The 20,256-nt window shown below is 39.3% G+C and overlaps 1 long non-coding RNA gene across 1 annotated transcript in view; it reads left to right on the top strand.

Moving 5' to 3' along the window:
• LOC143693421 (uncharacterized) overlaps positions 1–18,642 on the top strand; it is a 108,762-nt gene extending 90,120 nt beyond the window's left edge. The window contains exons 4-7 of the long non-coding RNA XR_013181086.1: positions 2,470–2,566; positions 8,766–8,871; positions 10,611–10,652; positions 12,552–18,642. This is a non-coding gene — a long non-coding RNA (uncharacterized LOC143693421). The remainder of the gene's footprint in view (positions 1–2,469; positions 2,567–8,765; positions 8,872–10,610; positions 10,653–12,551) is intronic.
• Positions 18,643–20,256: the final 1,614 nt, after the last annotated feature.

Here is a 20,256-nt window from a genome sequence, read left to right as displayed (position 1 = left end):
CCATCAGAGGCCATTAGTTCCCAAATTCCAAATATTCACAGATATTTCTGTTATTGTAAGGAAAGCTGGCGCCAGCAGCAGTGAACTTTTGTTCTCATTTCCAGTTACACTTGAGTACAAGCTGTACCATGTAATAGTTGTAACATTTTTTTCCTTCAGAAAGCATCCCTCACCCTGATGAGAATTGCAGCCTGAAAAAGATCATTCTGATTCAGTGATCTCAGCTGTCACCTCTCTGACCTCACAAAATAGACTTTTCATCTTTTGTGTATCACCTCCTGCTTTCCTTGGGCACGGTGCATTCTCATCACCTCCTCCTCCAGGCTGACATTTGATTCATTGAGCTGCATTCTGATAGAGAATTCCCATATTAGCCCCTCTTCTTGGGAGACTGACAAAACCTTTGTGATGAATAAGCTTTCCTCTGAAGTTTGAGATAGCCTAGTGTATACCTGCCTTTTTTTTGTGATTCTACACCTATGGGGTAGGGCAGCTTCAGAACCAGGACATCTGTTACATGATATTTTTAAACTCTAGCCGTGGAGAAGCAGAAAATGATTTCATGTAATGTTAAACAACAGCTAGGTTCTCTTTCCTTTTCCTTATCTAAGGAAACATAACTCTGTGCCTGTGTCCCTAATTAGTAACACTTGCAAGCCTTGACCTTTCAACAGAGAGCTCAGCTCAGCCTCATCTGTAGAGAATTGCCCCTATGATGTAGCTGTGCATAATAATAAAAACAATTTAAAACGCATTAAAACGTTTAAAAACCCCACCAAAACCCAAACCACTTAAAAGCTTAGACCCAGACTTCTCCACATTTATTCATGTTGAGCAGTAATTTGCTCTGGTAATGGTCCCAATGAGGCAGTTTTAAGACACTGTGGACTGAAAGTAAGAGCATTGTTTAATAAATAAGCAGTTGTGTCCTTCTTTGTTCATTTATGGCTCAATGGTCTTTGTGTCCAGTTCATGATTTGTTCCCAGGACCAGCCTACTTTCAACACTTTGCTCCTTTGCCTTGTTTTGTCTGATTATTTCTCATAATCTGGTAGGAAAAAAAAAAAGGGTTGCTAAAGCACCAGCTGGAGTGCAGTGATTTTGTCCAGACTGCTGTCACTGTTAGGGATGAGTGAAAATGTTTATTTACCGAGTGACAGTAAGGCTTTTTTTCTTTTTATATGCCACAACCATATATTGCCAGGCCTCAATATCTTATTCCAGATCATAGAAGTGTCGTCTCTCTGAAATAATTGTAAAATTTAACTAGCTCTTTTTCATAAACATTGATTTAATATACCTATCTGTCTAGTTCAGAAAAAACAAAAAAAAAAGAAAGCCAGACTCCAAAACCAATACATTGTCTCTTAGTTGGTTCTATGGACTGAAGAAAAATAATGCAATATACAATTATTTTCTCTCTAGTCAGAGCACTTGTCCAGCGATTTCCATGGGATTTTCCACCTGATTACTTTACACTGGACTTCTCCCTTTGTATCAATAAATGAAAAAACAAATTATAAGTGTTTACAGCATAAGAGCTGCTATTGGTTGTACCTTAAATCTAACCTGTACAGGTTCTCAGATTTCCTTATTTTTACTTCATCTCATGGAGAAAATAATGGCTTTCAGTTTTATTTGGAGAAGAAAATATGGTAAGCCTCAGTACCAGGGGGGCTTTACCGTAGGTTGGATTCTTATTCTAATTAGGATGGAGTTATGTTAAAATAAATTCCCCACCTTGAAGGTTTCATGCATTAGAGAACAAAATTTCTGCTTTTAACAAAAGAGGTTTTACTGTTACATCAGCAAAATTGAGAGCAAAATCTGTGCCTGTTTTCCCTTTTTTGTGGAGTCAGTAACAGTGGCTGCCCATTGTCAGACAGAATAAGATCAAAATTTGTCTGCTATTATGCATTTTACTGGTGTCTCCTCTTTGCAATAGAGATGCCAAATCTATCCAGGTGATGTTTCAATGCCCAACAACTTGTGAGAAACACTCCCCTGTCTGTGTAGGAGCTGAATAATCAGTGAACCCAATCCAGGCCTTCGTGTGAGTCCCAGGGATGCTGTGTGATGGTTACCACAGGGCTTGGATTCGGAGGAATGTGTTTTTCCAAGATTAAAGAGGGAGTATGAGCCTGATTCAAGGAGTTCATTCCCTCCATGGTGATATTGCCCATCAAGTTTGATCTTTTTATACAAGTATATATTATACACTGCAGATTATCCTTTCCTGGGCTGTTTTCCCCCCAGATATTTCTGGTTTTAAATGTTAAAAATTATGAATATTACTGTTTGATCCAGGATGTAGGGATGTTTCTCTTCAGCTCCCCCCACTTTAATACTAAAGAAAGAATACTCTTTGTTTTGTTAAGTGCTGTTAACCTCCAGATTAGAAGATGTGGGGTTTTTAAATTCCGATTTGGAGTGTCTGAAAAGAATAATGTGTCTACATTTACATTCCAGACTTCTGGAGCTGTGATGAAAACAAGATTAAAGAAGAAATCATTGGCAATGGAGTGCTACAACAACTGAACTGCTGACTTTTTCAGTGGATACTAAGGTACCTTTAGCTGCCATTTTAGCAAAATGGGCTAAATTCTCTTCTATATTGTATTCTAAATTTCAAGAGGTACATCTAGAGGAAAATGCTGCCCTGCTACTGAAGTGTTTGTTTCTCTGCATTTTTCTATTAATGCTGGATTTTTTGCTGTTGCACATGTACGTTATACATGTGTAAGGGCCTTTTCCTGCAGCTGCCATGCAAATAGCTGTGTATTTTAGATGGCTGAGATCATACCTAACTCATCTCCCTTAAAAGCTACCCTTAATTTCAACACCTCCTCCCCCTGCTACTTGACCCAGGCTGTGTCTGAGCTACTCAGCTGTGGAAACAACTGCAAAGGAAACAGATAATGATGGTAAACTGGCGTGTCATGCTTCTCTTTGTGTATGGCCATTGTAATAGAGATCCAGCAGGCCAACAATGACTCATCAGTGGCACCAAGCCTGCAATTTTGCTGTGTTTGCAATTTCAGAGAAGAAAAGCAGCTCACAATGACACGTATTAAACTTTCAGATGATGCAGAAATGATGACGTACATCACTTCTATTATCAGCCAGACTCCAGGGAGAGGGTGTCAGATCTTTATGCAGCCCAGGTGCACATTTTTTTATAATTTAATCAGCTCAAAGCACCCTCATTTCACCAGAGAACTCTAATTCATGCCTTGAAAACCACACCATGCCCTCTGTCTGTCAGTAAATTACAGCTCACTATTCATAACCCTTACCTGCATTTAATCCAGCGCCCTCTGCGAGGAGTTCAGCCAGCTCTGCTCCACAAGCTGGACAAAAAATGCCATGAATTATCTTCATGGGGATTATGAATAGCAAAAGGGACTGCTTAAAAAAACACCAACAACCCAACAAGCAGCTGATAATTTGGTTTATGCAAATGCATATGAGAAGTGTATTCGTGCTGGTCTCTGGGAATGATGTTCCTCAGCTCAGCAAGGATGAATTGGTTGAGGGAGAGAGCCAGATCCCTGTCTGATTTCCTCTTTTCTGCCCCTTTTCCTTTCCCCATGTTGTCACAGGCCAGGGAATAGGCTGGCAGGCTGAGGAAGCAGCAATCCTGTGGGGGAAATTCAGCTCACCTCTTGGCCAGATCAAAGTCAAATTTGGAAACCCAGTTAGGTATGATCTCAGCGACCTAAACTATACAGTTATTTGCATGACAGCTACAGGAAAAGGCACTTTAAAAAATTTAAGGTGCATGTGCAACAGCAAAAGATCCAACATTAATAGACAAATTCAGAAAAGGGAACACATTAAGTAGCTGGGCATCATTTTCCTCTATATGTACATGTTGAAACTTAAAATAAAGTACAGGAGAGAGGGGTGGGGTTAGAGGGATGACCTAAGGAAATGCCATGGGGAGTGGGATGCATTTCCAGAGGGTAGAAACATGATTCAGGGCTGGGAGGAGGTTTTGGAGGGAGTGTGTGTGAGTTTGTTTTGCCTACCAAGAGTCCCTGCCAGCATGGGTATTCCTAATTCCCAGTTGGGTGTTCCCTAATTCCCATTCCGAATTCTCATGTGCCTCTCTCCCTCTGCTTGCCCCACCCTGGAGAGCTCCTCATGGCCCTGAGTGCTGGAATTGGCCACCTTGGTGTCCCCCAAAAAGCTTAATGGAGAAGCTGGAGCTGCTGTTTTGAAAGCTGTCCAAAGAGGATTTGGATGCTCTGCTCTCATTAAAAAAACTGGTGGGAAAACAGGTGCCAAAATCTTCCTGTTGACCTTGTAAATCTGCCTGCACCAAAAATCTCCAGAGAGAGTTGAGAAAGACAAATGCCTCTTCAGCTGACTGGCACTGGCTGATATCACACCAGTTTCAAAGTATTTTCTTTTTCTTATGTCTTTTTGTCTTTGCCCACTTCAAAATGAATGGTGGGGATGGGGAGTAAAAACCCACCTAAGAATTTTTTTAAATGTTTTTCATTTTGGAATGATATTCTTCTCTTATTTAAATTTCATTTTACAGGGAATTAAAAAAAAATCCCACTAGTCAACCAAAAAATTAATTTTCTTGCTGTTCTAGTTAAAACTATTTCTAGGGACAGAACCTGCCAGTCTTTGTAGGCATTAGCATAAACTAGGAGAAAATCTTGAAAATTAAGAAATGTACTTTATTTTTCATCACCAAAAGAGTATTTTTACATTCAAAGAGTGGGTGAAGAAAAGATAGTCAAAGCTTAATCTCCACTTAACTAAAACATTTCTATACATTTTACTCACACGAATAATTCCCAAGAAATGAGTCACAACTAGGAATGAAAAAAGCTTCCATAGACATGAAGAAAAATATTAACAGTGGTTACTACTTGCTTTAAAAGAGTACTGAAAAATAAAAATGCTGTGGAGGTTAGAGGGGACCAACATGCTTAATTTCTGTTAGCTGAGCTTTGTCATTTGGTAATCAAAGTAAATAGTGCAGGTTTTATGAAAGGAAAATAAATTATCTTAAAAATTCATGATTCCTGCTTAACACATTTGAACTTTTATAAATTTAAAAGATACAAAACATCTAAAGAAATCTTATTGGCTCATTCAGAGTAGCATTAAGTATAATGACAAAAGTCCATCTATGTGATTGTAGGGAAGTTTCTGATAACCTGATACATTTCCTCTGGTGATTAAAATATTTTGCATGATGAGCTGAGACACTGGAGTATTTTTCAGATTTGTAGATTTGTCAGTGTCATCACAGTTAAAGATTAACAGGGCTCCCAGTGCTTGCACTTGGAATTTACCAATAATACCAGAATAAATTAATCCAGATCCTCTTTTCAGAAAAGACCTGCCGCCCATCAGTATCATGTCCCCCAGATAAAAGTAATCCTGATGTTTTGTTCTCTGATATTCTTGGTGATGGTGAAGTTAAACATGCTTCAGATCCATACAGAATGACTGAACTAATCCTTTTTCCCCTTCCTATTTTTTATAATTCCCACCTCTCCATAGTGGGAAGTCTGTTGCTGATGAGCAGTGGTGTTCAGTATTTTGGAATTTCAACTCTGCAAAGACTGTGCAGTTCAGTTTGATGCCTTGGGAGTGGAGGTGGATGTGATGGAGCAACAGGTTGAGGCTGCACAATGACATACACAGATCAGAACAGGGAATAAATCCCTGGAAGCCCTCAAAAAAAGCTGTAAACAGATCTGAAAATAAGTCTGAATGCCTGTCATTGTGAATGGTGACACACATCTCTGTGCAGGTTTGAGCTATGTCAGAGCAGCTGAAGGTTGGGTGTAGTTACAGAGGGGACATCACAGAGTGTATCCATGTGTGCAGGTTGTGGATTCTGCCCAGTATTGATGGGACACAAAATTTGCATTTTCTGATAGTCTGTGTGAGTGGTGAGCGCTTTAAATTTCAAATAGCTTCAAGCCCACAAGGTTTGCCAGCACCATAGAAAGATGAAAAGTTGCTGCAAACCATTTTCCCTCTAATTCTTTACTGAAACACTTCCCCTTACTTATTTTAAAAGCAATAAGTATTTCCCCAGGGGATTTCTTGGCTTTCCAGCTCTTTTGCTGGTGCCAGATACCAGTGCCAGGGCTTTCTGTTGTGGTTCCAGTGCTTCTTGTGCAGGAATTGTCTGGAGGCCACTGGGTGATTTGGCTGCAGGCAGCAGAGGGGGCTGCCATGGCATTGACTCCTGGTGTGTTTCAGATTATCACAATTGACCTGGGGGTGAAAGGCTCTGGATCCCATTACCAACTCCCTGAGTCATCCTGCTCCTTCCAGCAGGGCTCAAAACAGCTGATGCAGGATGCTCCTGCTCAATAGCATCTGCACTAAGAGCACTTACTCAGATTTATTGGCCAGCATAACTTTCAGGTTTTGTTTATTGAACAGCAAATTGGTATTTTTATGGAGCTGCACTCATGATGAAATCCTCAAGTCCTTATGCATCTCAACTTTTTGCTGAGGACAGATATCTTGAGTAAGAATTAAAGGCAAGGCAGTCTGAGGTTATTTTAGAATCCTAGCATACTGTGAGTCACAACAATTTACTGGATATATTCAAAGCTCTGAATTCAGGAAATCCCCTGGTGTGACATTTTTCTGATTCGAATGCTGTGGCATCCTTTTAATTTGAGGTTGGGACTTAGGACACATTCTCATTACTGCTATCTGAAAGGCTGCACATCTTTGCATTTCAGCCCTATTGTTTAGTGTGTGTCTCTGAACGGAGGAGAACTGAGATAAAACAGTCCCAGAGTCAGGGAGGGGAATCCTTCTTGCTCTTGGATGCAGGTGAAAATCTGGACCATCACCACCCTGACATGTTTATCAGCTGATTTTTTCTTTTCCTTTTTTTCACATTACTCTAAACAGCAGATGATGTGTCCCATTCTGTCTGTATTACCCTCTAACCAGCTTTTGGTTGAATGATAAAACAAAAATGAAGCTGCTAGGCACCATCTCAAAATTTTCACTGCTTTCTTCTATTTCTACATAAAAATTGTGTGATCAGATGCATTGCAGACAATCACAGCACCAGAATTTGGTAGGGATGAACTTCAAGTGCTTTGCTTCAACATAATTTAGTCTCTATGGTCAGATTTTAAATTTTTTCTGCTCCTCTCACTTACTTTGAAATAGTTCCACTTAAAAGTGCTGCATGATCCAAAAGTTAGTGTCAAATAGATAATTTGGGCTAATAGAAACAAAATTTGCTTGAATAAATCCCAGATAATCTTTTGCAGAGCTATTCTCATAAAATTGTATAGAAAAGAGTTTTATACAATAAGCACTAAAATTTTGAGTAGTCAGTGTTGGATTCACGTTGAACTTCTTTTCTCCAGACACACTTAAACTGTGGAATTGTTTTCCTGAACTTCAAGGCAGTGTATTTATTTTAGATATAAAATTTGTAAATTACCAATGTTCCTCAGGCATCCTAACTGGTAATTTCCCACACTGTCATGTGGTTGTACTGTTATTTTTTTGGTTGTTTGTTTTGGTTTTTTTTTTTCACTTGTGCAATGCTAAAATTGTCATAGATTGTCAGGGCAACAAAGAAATTTCTTCTTTATGTCCCCAGTGCATTTGGTTGACAATTAATTATGAATTTTGAAAAGTGATTTTGGGGCACTGGAGAAAATAATAAAAAAAAATCTCGGCTATAGGAACAGCAGGGATAAACATTTGCTTTTATATGGAAATGTTGAAAAGAAAGAACAGAACTGTCTTTTAAAGCATCTTTTCTTTAAAAATATCACTACAAATTATTTATATTATTGATTGCACATCAAATTGAGGAGCAGACTTCTTATTTTTGAATATTTCTGATCCTCTTGTTCTTCCAGGCACCTTAAAGCCTGTAAATAGAAATGACAAATCATTTAGGAAAAACAGTTTGGAAAGCCTTAGTAGAGAATGGCCAGAATTTCAAATGAGAAGTAGCAAAAGCAAAAAAAAAATAGAGTAATCGGAAGATTTTATAGGTTTTATTGTCATTAGTGGAAAGAAGAGCAGTCTGGAAGGAAGTGGGCACATTAAATATAACTAAGTCTGCCACATTTCCATCTGCTTTTATGTATCCAAACCAGAAAGGAGCCACCTGCTAATCAGAAATGCCATGTCTCATTTATGAATGCAATTAGTCTTTTTTAGTTAATTGTCTTAATTAGTTTGGAAAACTTTAAACATACGGGCAGACAGCAGAAGATCAAAAGATAACAGTGCTGCAAATGGAAGTCATAAAAATATGATGAGTAATCAAAGGAGTTCAGGGTAAAATCATGAAAATTGCAGCATAAACAAGGTTGTGGTAAAAATAAGAATTAAAAACCTCAGCCAATTTTAGCAAAACATTATCTAAAGAAAACATTATCTAAACAAAACATAGGTTAAAAATGGGAGAGGGAGAAAAGCAGTGAAAATTGTGTTCCCAATACCTTGGTTCCTTCCTCACCTCCAAAAATCCCATGATATAAACACAGACTGAGGAAAAGGCAAATAAAAAGAGCTCAGTTCAGCATATTTAAGTATTCTGGTAAAGTACACACCTACTTTTTCTAGCCTTTAGCTGTTTCTTTATATATTATTTTTGCTTCTTCAGTTCTTTTCATGTAAAAACCCTACATAAGTAGGCTATGTACAAAGCACACACTGCCATCAAGGACAACAGTAAATGAATTTCTAGATTTTCTAAAGACTTTTACCCACTTTTTTTTTTGTTGCTACAGTGTGAGCACAGCCAAATTCATCCATGGAATTTGTACAAAAACGATAGTGCAGCTTTCACTGAGGAGCAGAGGACCTCTGCCTTTGGAAGCAGAATTTTGGAGTTGGGTCAGTATTGACTTAATTCTTTGGTGCTGGTTTCAACCTGCCAGTTGTTAATTTTGGTTTAGTTCTGGTCAGTGATATTCCTACCCCTTGGGGTAAATTCCATGCCTTGAGCAACTCCAGTGAAGTCCCTGGACAAGCACTGATTCTTTAGGAGGTTTGAATTGCTGTGATGTATCCATGAAAAGCCCATTCCCACTAATTATTTTCTTTAATTTCCCTGGGATTTCTCTATAATTTCACCCCTTCCTTCTGCAAATCTGTACTTCCAGGGTCAAACCATCCCAGGACCAAGAACTAGAGGATGTGTGTCTGATATTTTGAATATTTTGAAGACTGCTGGAAGCATTTTTGCTGCTTGGCATTGCAGGGGGCACCCCTAACTTCAGCCCTTCCCAGCTGGAGCAGTTCTTTGGCTGGATGACTCTGAAATGAGCTGCATCCATTCCATGCAGCAGAGCAACGATGTCATTTTGGCACAAATGTGTTTGTTTAGTTGAATTCAGGAGGTGTCTGGGATGTGCAACCTTGATTTTTATGAAAGAGAGCACCCAGGTGGCTTGCAAGACATCTGGAGTGTCAGGCAATGATTGGCTTGTAGCACAAACCAGATTTTTGTGATAGAGATGAGGAATAGTGAGCTTTAATTAAAAATCCTCTCAGCTTATCTTCTCACTCAGGGGAATGTGATTTTTCAACCATTAAAAGCAACTGGAGCGTTGCAGTATTTTTAATTTTTTTTTTTTTTCTGGAAGGAGAAATAACTCCTAATAGAGTGAGCTGTGCAATTCAGAAAATTCAAATGGGCCCCATTTGCTCTGCTCTGTAGAGGATGCAGTTTCTCCACTCACATCAAACACCCATCATGCTAAATAGGGAGTCAACCATCACCTGAATTAAACAAAATCCAGGGAATTGCAGGGAAACTGGAAAAAGGCCTCAGCTTGAAAAAAAATGACAGACCAGCACGAAGCCTGGATGTTTGTGAGCACAAATTATCATTTCTCAATTGTCCAAAATACTGGTTTCACCTGCTCAGTTGTTGGAGTTGATCTGCATAGACAGACAAAATATTGGCAGTTATTTGCAAGTTGTCAATAAATCAATAACTGATGTTAAACCACTTGAGCAGTTTTTTTCCACCTATGGTGTTGCTGAACAGCAAGATCACACTGTTGTGAGGCTGGAAGATGAAAACACTGAACTGCAGAGAACTTTTAGCTCTTTTGTGATATTGTGATGTTGCTCAGAGATAGTATAGCTTCTCCATGCCTTAAATAGTATGTGTGTTGTACTGATATTATTGTTTCTGTCCTTTGTAGTTATGAAAAAAATCCAGGGCCTATATCAGACAGCAAATTAACTTTTTTCCTCTATGTACAATGCTTATTTTGTAGTAGATGAAAGTGGGAAAAAAAGTAAATAATCCCACAACTCTCTCCTTTACTTCAATTGCTGAAGAAAAAGTGAATAAGAGCAGGTGTTTGAAAAACCCTCTCACATAAAGATTTCCACTTTCTTTGGAAAGCAAGAATATTGAAGGGAACCTACAATTCCTAGTTTCCTCTAGAAACAGTTACACTGACCTTCCTCTAATCCTTTTGACCTACTATTGTAAGGCTGCTTATAAACAGAAATAGAAACCACATGCTGTCAGTCAGGGCATCCTTAATTTCTCATCCTGAGTAAAATCAAACTAAATCCTTTGTGAAAGAGCTCATAATTCTTCTCCTTTCTTGCAGCTGAGAAGGATCATAATGGAAAGTGACACTGAAAAATCACAGGTGGGTAAGAGTTGTGGCAACACCTTTTAGAGCTGAAAAATATCCATCCAAGAGAGAAAAGGCTGTGGGTTTGATGGCTTTTTGTTTGTATGTTTGGGCTTGGTTGGGTGGGTTGGCTGGTTTTTGTGTGTGTGCACTTCTACAAACAGCCTCTTTATTATAACTACCTTCTTTTAAGAGGGAATTGAACTGTTCCTCAGAAATTAGTGTAATTGTCTTTTTAAACCATCTCAGAGCCATGGGATCAGTGGGGATGTTCAGGCAGGCAGACTGTAGGTCAAAGGAAAACCCCTAAAATGCCTTCAGCATAGATTTGAGGGTCTCAGAAACAGCGGTTTGCACAAGGAAATTGTGAGGAACCAATTTAATTTTGATTCAGACATTTTAGTTTGTCTCAACCCTGGTTGTCAAAAAAATCTTTCCCTTCTAGGCAGTTTGACTTGTAAAGGTAGATAGACACTAAATAAATCCCAGTTTGTAGGCGTGGGTATCTTCATAAATTACTTTTAATTACAGATGGAGATATCAACAACAAAAAAAAAAGGGAAGGATTAAAGAGAAGAGCAATTTTTAGAGAAGTCCTGGTTGGTCTTGAAAGACTCTGTCCAAGTAGGAACAAAATCAGAATTCCACTTGCATGTATTCATAAATAATTGATTAGAAGGAGTCATGTGCTTCTAGAAGATAACATGATTCTAGGGAAAAAAAAAAAAGTGACTATTGCTTTTTAGGAGCTAATTGGTGTTGTTGCTACTTTTTTAACCTTTTAGTCCCTTTATTTAGTTATAAATGTTACTGTGTCTTGGTTCCTCATTTACGCTAAGGCAGTTTTGATTATGTAAAAGAATGGATTGCACAAACATCTCTCAGGATAGGGTTAGGTGTTAATGAACCTGCTCTTTGGTTAGGGACTGCAATAAGTCATCTTTATTGATTCTGTGTGGCTCAATATAATTTTTAAAATTCTTTTAGATTATTATTTATTTAATTTTTTTACATTTTTTATTCCATATCTTCCTTTAGTGAGCTGTAGTAAGATATTGTCTGGTGTCCAGTGTATCAAGCATCCTGGATAATGGATTGCCATCCCAAATATTAAGCAATTCAAGTGATAGATTTTCATCCCATGACAAGTCAGGAGCAATTGCTCTTGGGGTCAGAATAGAACTGGTGGTGCAACCGTAGTTCAGAACTGCAGAGATTGTATGAAGCCTTTTGTTTCCGTGAAGTTCCTCATTTGCTCACAAAGTTCCTGATTTATAGTAAATAAATGTGTCTGGATATTTCCCAATATTTGAGTGTTAAAAAAAAATCAGTGAAAATCTGATGTGACTGAATTAATAAATTTTTTTTCTCTGATCTACTTGGAAGCACATGGATAGTGAGGTAATTGCTCCTTAATTCTTTTTGGAGTGGTGGATAACAGCAACTGATCAGGGATCCTATTGCTTGTCAGAATGGGTGTGGTTAGGAGGAAACACATCTCAACTCCAAGACCATGTTTCTCCTAAAAGGAAAGTACAACCAGTTGAGTGTCTCTAGCAGATGCTGGGTGTTTTAGATGTTCAAACCCCAGAGATCAGATATTCAGGTGTAAACTTGTGCCTGTGTGTGCTGGTTCCACTGGAAATTCAGGGCTGGGTCTCCCCTACCCCAAGTCAGCGTGAATGTGTGTGTTTTTTTATATAAAGTGCAAAGCTATCTCCAAGAATGATTGAGACATGCACTGTGGCTAAGAAATGATCTAAAGAAAGTATTTTGAGAGATCCTGATTAGTGTATTTAGTGTATTAGTGTACCTTTTGTACACAAGAATTACATATTAAAAACAAATTGCAAACCATTGTGAGCTTTTGGGCTTAAAATGTAATTACAATATTTCTATTGTTTACTTCATCAGGTTTTGCTTTAAAGTCCTGAGATGCCATCAGTTTTGGGGAGAAATCTCTATCAAGGTTGTTCTGTTTGCTGCATCAGTCGCTCACTTACATCGGGAGGACCCCGCAGCGCACGGCAGTGCCTCGAGATGCCAATTACTCTGATTTGGAATTTGTGTACAGTAATTAAAGAGCCAGGTAGCAGCAGACATGTGTTACCCCGAGATAACATGCTCCTTGGAAGGATCATGAGGCAGGAGGTGAAGTGAGTGCCTCCAGTGACCTGAGGAAGGCATTTATCTCAGCACTGCACGGGCCTGGGGGGCATTGCCACTGTGCACAAACTATCAGCACTATCAGCTGCTCTGTGATTGATTGCAGCATGTCAAACAGATGTTTAAAACATGTTCAGCCTTGTGCATCATGTGATAATTATGTCTGACTCTGAAGGACCAATGTATCAGGTGTGAGGAGATAGAAGCATGAAGTGTTTGCGTTTGTTTTTTTTTGTTTTCACTGGGATATGCATGACTGGCAAAAGTTATCTTGAAAGGGACTTTGAGCTCCAGAGTGCCACAGCTTCAGCAAACCCAACATCCATAATGCAGGAGTGTGCTCATGTGGAATTGGCTCAAGTGGAGCATTCAGAGCTGGTGTGTATTATTCCTTTTTTTCACAAATGTAGCTGTGCATGAGCGTGTGTTTGCACACCCAGAGCGATCTCCACAGTGTTTATTTTTAACCCATGATTATTTTTCCCCCTGCCCAGTGCTGTGAATTGTTTCATTTTTCAGGTGACTGACAGGGAACATTTTTCCAGCAGCACAGAGCAGCCTGGCACTGTCCCTGGGACAAGGGTTGGCTGCTCAGCACAGCCCTGGCAGACAAAGGGCTTTGTGTGCCTGCTCTGCCCACAGGCACCACATCACACCCAGGAGAAAGGTCTAGCTTTAATCTGGGCTGCTAGGGAAATCAAAGGGGGGGATTAAAACAAGAGCAGTGACTGATTTCCGTAGGAGATCACTTTCCTGTTTCATTTGATAGAATGAACAGCAGAATCAAAGCAAGGTTAGAAGCCCCATGTACCTTTTTTTTTTCCCAGCAATTTTTGTGATGTCACTTCACAAGGTGTTATAACAATGGAACACATGTGCAGTAACGATTTTAGAAATTTTCCTTATTATTTTTACCTTAGAATAATTTACATATAGCTGCTCTGACAAGGTGTGTGCCTTCTGAGTCATCAGGCTTGTAGTTAAACATGTTAAAGCTGATTAAATCTGCAGCTGTTTGTTTCTTTGCATTCTTTTGATCTCTGCTAAAAATAGCCCCAGTGCCTTCATAAGAACTAAATTTCAAAGGTATAGTGGGATGTTGGTTCAACATTGGATTTGAACAGCCAATAATGAACAGCAAAAATCTGGTTTGTGCTCAGAGGAAAGAGCAGTGAGAGGAAGGCAGGAGCTGTGCAAGAGTCCCCAAGCTTGGCTGGGCTGCCAAATGCTTTAACAAGGAGGGAAATGTTGTGCCCTTTAGTGGCAATGCCTCCCCACAAGGGAAATGTGCTTCTCTCATGTGTTTCAGACAAACTAGTGAATTTTTCTCCCCCCCCCTTTTTTTTTTTTGTTCTGTAAAATGAGGTTAAGGTGACAGTGCAGGATCTCGGCTCATTCTGTGCTGGCTTTCTTTGCACTTCAGTGGAATCCATATGGGATGGTGATATCCAACTCTGCATTGCTGCTATTTCTCACTTTAATGACCCTGGTAAATCTTTAATGATTGCCATCACTGTCAGAAGGGCACAAAGGACCCTCATCTGTCTTGATGCAACCTAAGAGAATATGCTCACAGATGTCAGTTAAAATAATGGCATTGGTGGTAGGTCACTTGGATTTTTATGGGTACCCACCTCTTCTTGCAAAAAGCAGTACAGAAATCCCACTCTTAATCGTTATAATCACTTAAAAAACCCTAACTGTCTATGTCTTAGGTTTTGGGGTTTTTTTATTAACTAGGACAGCACATTCCAGACAAAAAGAATTGAGACAGGCACTTCACAGGGATGGGCCTCCTCATTTATATATTCCAAAGCAGCTGAGACATAAGATCTTATTTTAAATTAGGTATTTCCAAGTGTGAGATTTTCATCCAAAACTTGCCTGAAAGTCCATGTCAGAAGAATCCATTCAACATTAGAACAAAGCTTTTTCCACCACTCAAGCATTGTTTCATCATGAGTGATTTCCCTATCATAGCATAGCCTTTAGGACATAATTCTCTCAAATTATGGGGTGTGCTGGCAACCCTGAGAGTCAGAAACTGGATATACACATCTCCTGCTCTCTTTAATTGCACTTGCCTGCCTAATTCACTGAGCAGCACAGAGAAGATGGAGCCCTGTGGGTCAACAGCAATGGATTCAATGAGGTCTTCACCTTCTAAAAATGTCATTAGTGGGAGTAAGAGCTGGCTGTGGGCCCCTGTGTTTGCTACAGCCTTCTGGAGAGCATAAATCTGACACAGAGGTGCTCAGGCTTGCTTGGGGAAGCTCCCACCCATTGTTCCAGTGCCTACCACTCTTGTTCACTCCATTTCTCCTGTGTCACCAGCTCATCCAAGTGTAGGGACAGACACTGAGCCCTTGCAACCTGTATGCACCCTTCCCAAAATTAAATGCTCATGCTAAGCTAAGTCACATCTTTAAACAAGTTCAGTTCCCACCAGAAGCTGTCCCCACATAGTTTTTCATGCCTGGTTCAGTTGCAAGGCTCAAACTGGGTTTGCAGGTTGATCTGAGCAAGGAGAAGGTTTTACTTGTCATCTCTAAAGAGGGACTTGGTGGCACTTCTGCTTAGTGGTGATGGAGTGTGGGATCAGATTAATCTCTCTCCTGGAGCTGGGCATTTTTGTTTTCCTTATTATAATGTATTCAACTACATATTAAATCTAAATTTTTCTTGCGTTCCGCAGAAATTTCAAGACACTCTCTCTCTGAACCTGATCAGTAAAATGTGGGTTTATTTAAGAGCCCTCCTTCTTGGGCTGTTGTTCAAAACACAAAGAACTTGAGAACTTTTCTGCTGTATGTGGTAGTTAATATTTGAATCCATTTAACATCCAGAGCATGAGATTAGGAAAGTGTGGATGACCGAGAAAACCACAATGTAATCTTATTTAAAAAACTAAAGTGTTCAAGCTCTAATAAATCATTATTTTATTCATAAACCATACATTCATAGCAGATTTTTATTACACTTCTGTGCTCACCTAACTTTGTAGTCTCTTTTGATTTTGTTTTTGTCTGCAGTTATTTTGCACTTCTAAGACATTTGATCTGTGTTTGCCTTTAGACCTCTGCCTCTTTGTATAGATTACTAGAAAGGAGCTCAATTACAATTTTGTCTCTGATGTGGATATTTCTTTATTGAAGGTTGTACAAAGGCATCCTTTCTCAAGCTCCATTTCAAACAGGTCTTCAAATATAAACTATAAAAAAATAAAAATAAATAAATAGCTAATCTGAGCAGGCCAAGACATGCCTAATTTCAGCTCTCATGGCTGTGTGCTTGGTACAATGTCAGCAGCAAGTGGTCCTAATCTTCTGTGCTACACACTTTGAGCAGTCTCAGGCCTTCCAATATTCTATTTGAGGAATTTTTGTTCAGCTCTTTGAAAAAACATCGGTTCTTGGAGAATGTATCATAGTACTGGGTTCAGCTGTAATTTGAGGATGCAGAATTCCCCTGTTAAATATGAATTTTCCCCCTTTGGATGTGGGATTTCCTGTTGGCATTTTGTGTTTTCCTGCTGCAAATAAACACAGCACAGAACTTTACGGTCTGGGATGAGGCAATGTGAGAGTGTTCTTCTGGGAATACATTTTTACATGTGTTAATATAAACGATGCAATAGTTCCTCAGTTAAAATTTTCACTTAAATGTATTTTAACCCACTTTGGCAGATATGGATTTATAGAAAGAACTGTTCACCCTACACTTACAGCACTTACTGTGATTGCTGGGTGAGTTCTGTGAGAATTTATGAGCAACGATATTAATTAGCTGAGTTATACATTTTATTAGATACAATTTTCCAGCCATATAATTCTTGGAATCTGAAAGACAAAAATTGACCTACTTGGGGTTTATTCCACAGTCAAGGCTAGAGATTTTGAGTCTTTCTCTGTAGGCATATTTTTAAGTAATGATGTAATAGTTTGAATCCATTTCCATCTCGTGTTCTAATATTTTCTTGATGCTATTTTGTCTTCAAACGTCTCTGAGATGAAAATTCAATTGATTTAGTGCTGCTGGTTTAGGAAGAGAGGGATGCATAGCTGAGTTTTCCCTGATGATATAAAGACTAGATAAGAATATTTTTAGTTAAGGCTTGGATTTCAAGTTGCTAAACATAAAAATCTTTTAAAGTATTTGAACATTGATGGACTTGATGTTAAGGAGGCATTTCAGAGACAGCTGGTATTTGTGTTTGAAGTTATGTCCTGACTGCTCTGCAGGATACAGGACTGTTCTCTATAGACTTCTAACCTCAAAGGAGCAGTCTTGCTGCTAATATTTCCTTACTGAGATGGATGGGAAGCAAAACAAAAAACGTTGTGTCTTCCCAACCTCTGAGTGGAAAGGAATGATGGGAGCTTAGCTGCACTTGATGGGAACAGGAATTGCCACACTTGGCAGGAAATGTCACGATTTTTCAAAGTATCAAATCTAGATCTGCCTGACAAAGTGAACATGCTAAATGATTGTTGGGCATGGGGGAGTGGATGCTTCAATAGAACACAGATTGAAGAGGAACAAAATGTCATTTGTAAGCTGTGGGCTAAAGCTTGGACCTACAGGTGCATGGTGAGCCTGAAATCCCCCACACCCTGGGACCTCCATGGGGCTCAGCAAAGGACCCAGATGCTGCAGCCACCTCCCTAGCTGCCATCTCAAGCCCATGATTCTCCTGTAAGTTATATTTCTTTTTGTATCTTAGCTCTATCATTTGAACTGAAGATAGTGAGGATTATGCCCACTTGCACAGGAGATGTATTTGGTTTTTCTGATCATCTCTAAAGCAGGGACTTGGTGGCACTTCTGCTTGGCAGAAACATCTTAGTAAGCATTAGGTCTGAAGAGTGGACTTATCCTAATTACATTCTTTATTCTTTGGTTTATGGGGTTCTAAATCAAGAAATACGTTAAGTCTTTCCTGTTTTCCCCCAGGTCTTGTTAATGGTTGGTTTTGTGCTTCCTAGAGGAAAATTGCTGTTATTGTTGCTCTTTTTTGTTAAAACAAGAAAAACTTTTCAGTATCTCACCTTTAAGAAGCTTGGGGAAATTTTTCCTTTTGATCTTCATTCATTTTTTTGCCCTTATGTAAACTTGAATTTATACTCCCTCTCTTAGTGGCAATTTGCTATGCCCTTCTGAGTTCTCATTTATTTGTCTCTCTTTCCATGCTATCTTCTGCTTCCTTTCTCAGTAAAATTAACAAGCTTTTGCTTACACCACAGCTCTGAATTTTATCCACTGACGGATCCAAATATGCTGCTTGTTTCTGCATGTTCTTTGTGTCTGGAGTGAATTCTGCTTTAGCACTGCAATTACCATTACAGCTGATTAGAAAATCAAATTTTTTCATTTGGAGTGTTTCACAAAAAGCAAGTTTCTAAAAATGCTTCCATTGAACACTGTAGGACTGTTCCCATTTTCTCTGTGAAAGACTGCAAGCAAATGTTGGGAGTTTTTTTAGCATTTTGTTGAGACTGGCACAAATGAAAAAAACCTACATTAGTTGAATTTTTAAAATTACATAAGTCATATAAATGTGGTCTCCTACACTGAAATACCTTGTTTGTATATGTATTTTTATGGTGCTGAAAGAAGTTACTGCAATTTAGAAGTCAGTATTATATCATATGCTATCATAATGAGTGAGAGTAGTGTGTCTTGCTTACCACAGACTGATTTTGGTTTTTCTAGAGAAATATGTCACAGAAACTCATGTTAATAACGTCCTGCTCATGTACTTCTGCTTTTAACAATGACTCATTGGCCCTGCCAGACCTTACATTGTACACCCCAAATAAAGAGCAGTCTTTGAAAATACTAAAAAAACTGTCTTGAAGTTTGAAATCAGAAAGGATTTAGTTAGTCTTGATCCCTGCAGTGGTAGCAATGAAATAATGGAAATCATCTGGTGATCTGGCAGAGGGAGGAGGAATTCTGAGGAGGAATTTGGTGTCAAACCCTAGTAGTGGTGCCAGAGCAGAGTCAGGAAGGGAGGGCGCCTCATCCCTCCTGCCCACACCACACATTGCTCCAGTGACAAAAATAGCAGTGCTGCTATTCCTGAGTCATTTGGGCACGTTCACTCTGTGCAGAAGATAATGAAGTGTTATTATTTCCCCAGCTGATGGAAAGGGAGCCTTCCTGGGCCTCTGTTTGCTGAGTGCTCTGGCTGTGAGGGCAGCACTGCAGGCTGAGCAGAGAGATCTAAGCCTACATTGCACCTGAGCCTGATCTAAGCCTGGGGGATGAAAGCACTGATTTGATCATGAACCAGCACTGGCACACTCTGGAAAAAAAAAGCCCAAACACAGCAGCCTTGTACACTCATCCTTTCTGTCTCTGATTCAAGCATTGAACCAAGCACATTTATGTACACATTATACAAATTGCCAGGGCAGCCTTACTGGTGCTGTTATTGAAACCACTGTTTGCTGTTTCTATAAAATTTAATACATGTGGGAGTCATCATAGCACAAACCCTGCCATGGTCAGCCTTCAGATGATGTTTTGTCTCTTCCCAGCCTTTGTTACATTCAGAAAGCTGAGCAAATATCCATCAGTTCTCACAGCAGAGGGAGGAATTTCTGGTCTCTTTCACAGATGGGAAAATGAGGCAGGGTGGGAAAGGACCTGCTGAAGGTCATGTGCCCAGCAGTGTCAGAAACTGCATCAGAGCTCATGGCTCTTAAATGCCAGCTGGTTTTGGGCTTTGTTTTTGTTCTGTATTTCTCCTTCAAAATCAGAGTGGTTTTGAATGAGGTAAATTGAAGTGACTGAGTTATCTTAAAAAAAAATAACTGGGCAATCTGCTGTGCACTACTCAATACGAGTTTATATTGGGTCTTCCTGCTCCTTATTTTTTTTTTCCAGTAGCCCAATATTGTGTATTTAGCCTTTATGCTGCAGTAGGACTTTGTAACCAAACATTTCAGTGGGTTATCCATGTCTTAGAACAGTGCAGCTCCATTTGCAGATCCAAAAAGATGCCATGATAACTCCAGACATTCCAGTTTGGATCTGAAGAGCCCTGGGTGCTGCTTTCAGCTTTCCCTCAGATGTTCTGTGTGACCCCAGGGAATTAATTTATTGCCTCCTGGTTTTTTTCTCATATCTAAAAAAGGGCAATAATGATTCTCTCCTTTTGAGGGCCTAGGTGAGGGTGTCAGATGCTCTGATCAAGAGGTGAGTAATTAAAAAAATTCATTTAGTGTTCTTTCAGGTAAATAAGCCAGGAAGTGAAGAATATACTGCACAATATAATGACACAACCTGTCTATGTCTCCTATTTTCCCCTCATTTTTATGTCACCCCACAGAGAATTGTGAAGACTTAATTCTACTTTATCTCCATCCAGGATGTTCTGGACCTCTGCTTGCATCCTGCTGGTATGTGATCCTTTAATGTGGAAGTATTGAATTAAATACCATCTCTT

The sequence above is a fragment of the Agelaius phoeniceus genome, chromosome 2 (genome assembly GCF_051311805.1).
Source record: "Agelaius phoeniceus isolate bAgePho1 chromosome 2, bAgePho1.hap1, whole genome shotgun sequence".
Taxonomy (NCBI): Eukaryota; Metazoa; Chordata; class Aves; order Passeriformes; family Icteridae; genus Agelaius; species Agelaius phoeniceus.
Note: the sequence above shows the minus strand (reverse complement) of the source record. Positions and strands in the feature narration are given on the sequence as shown.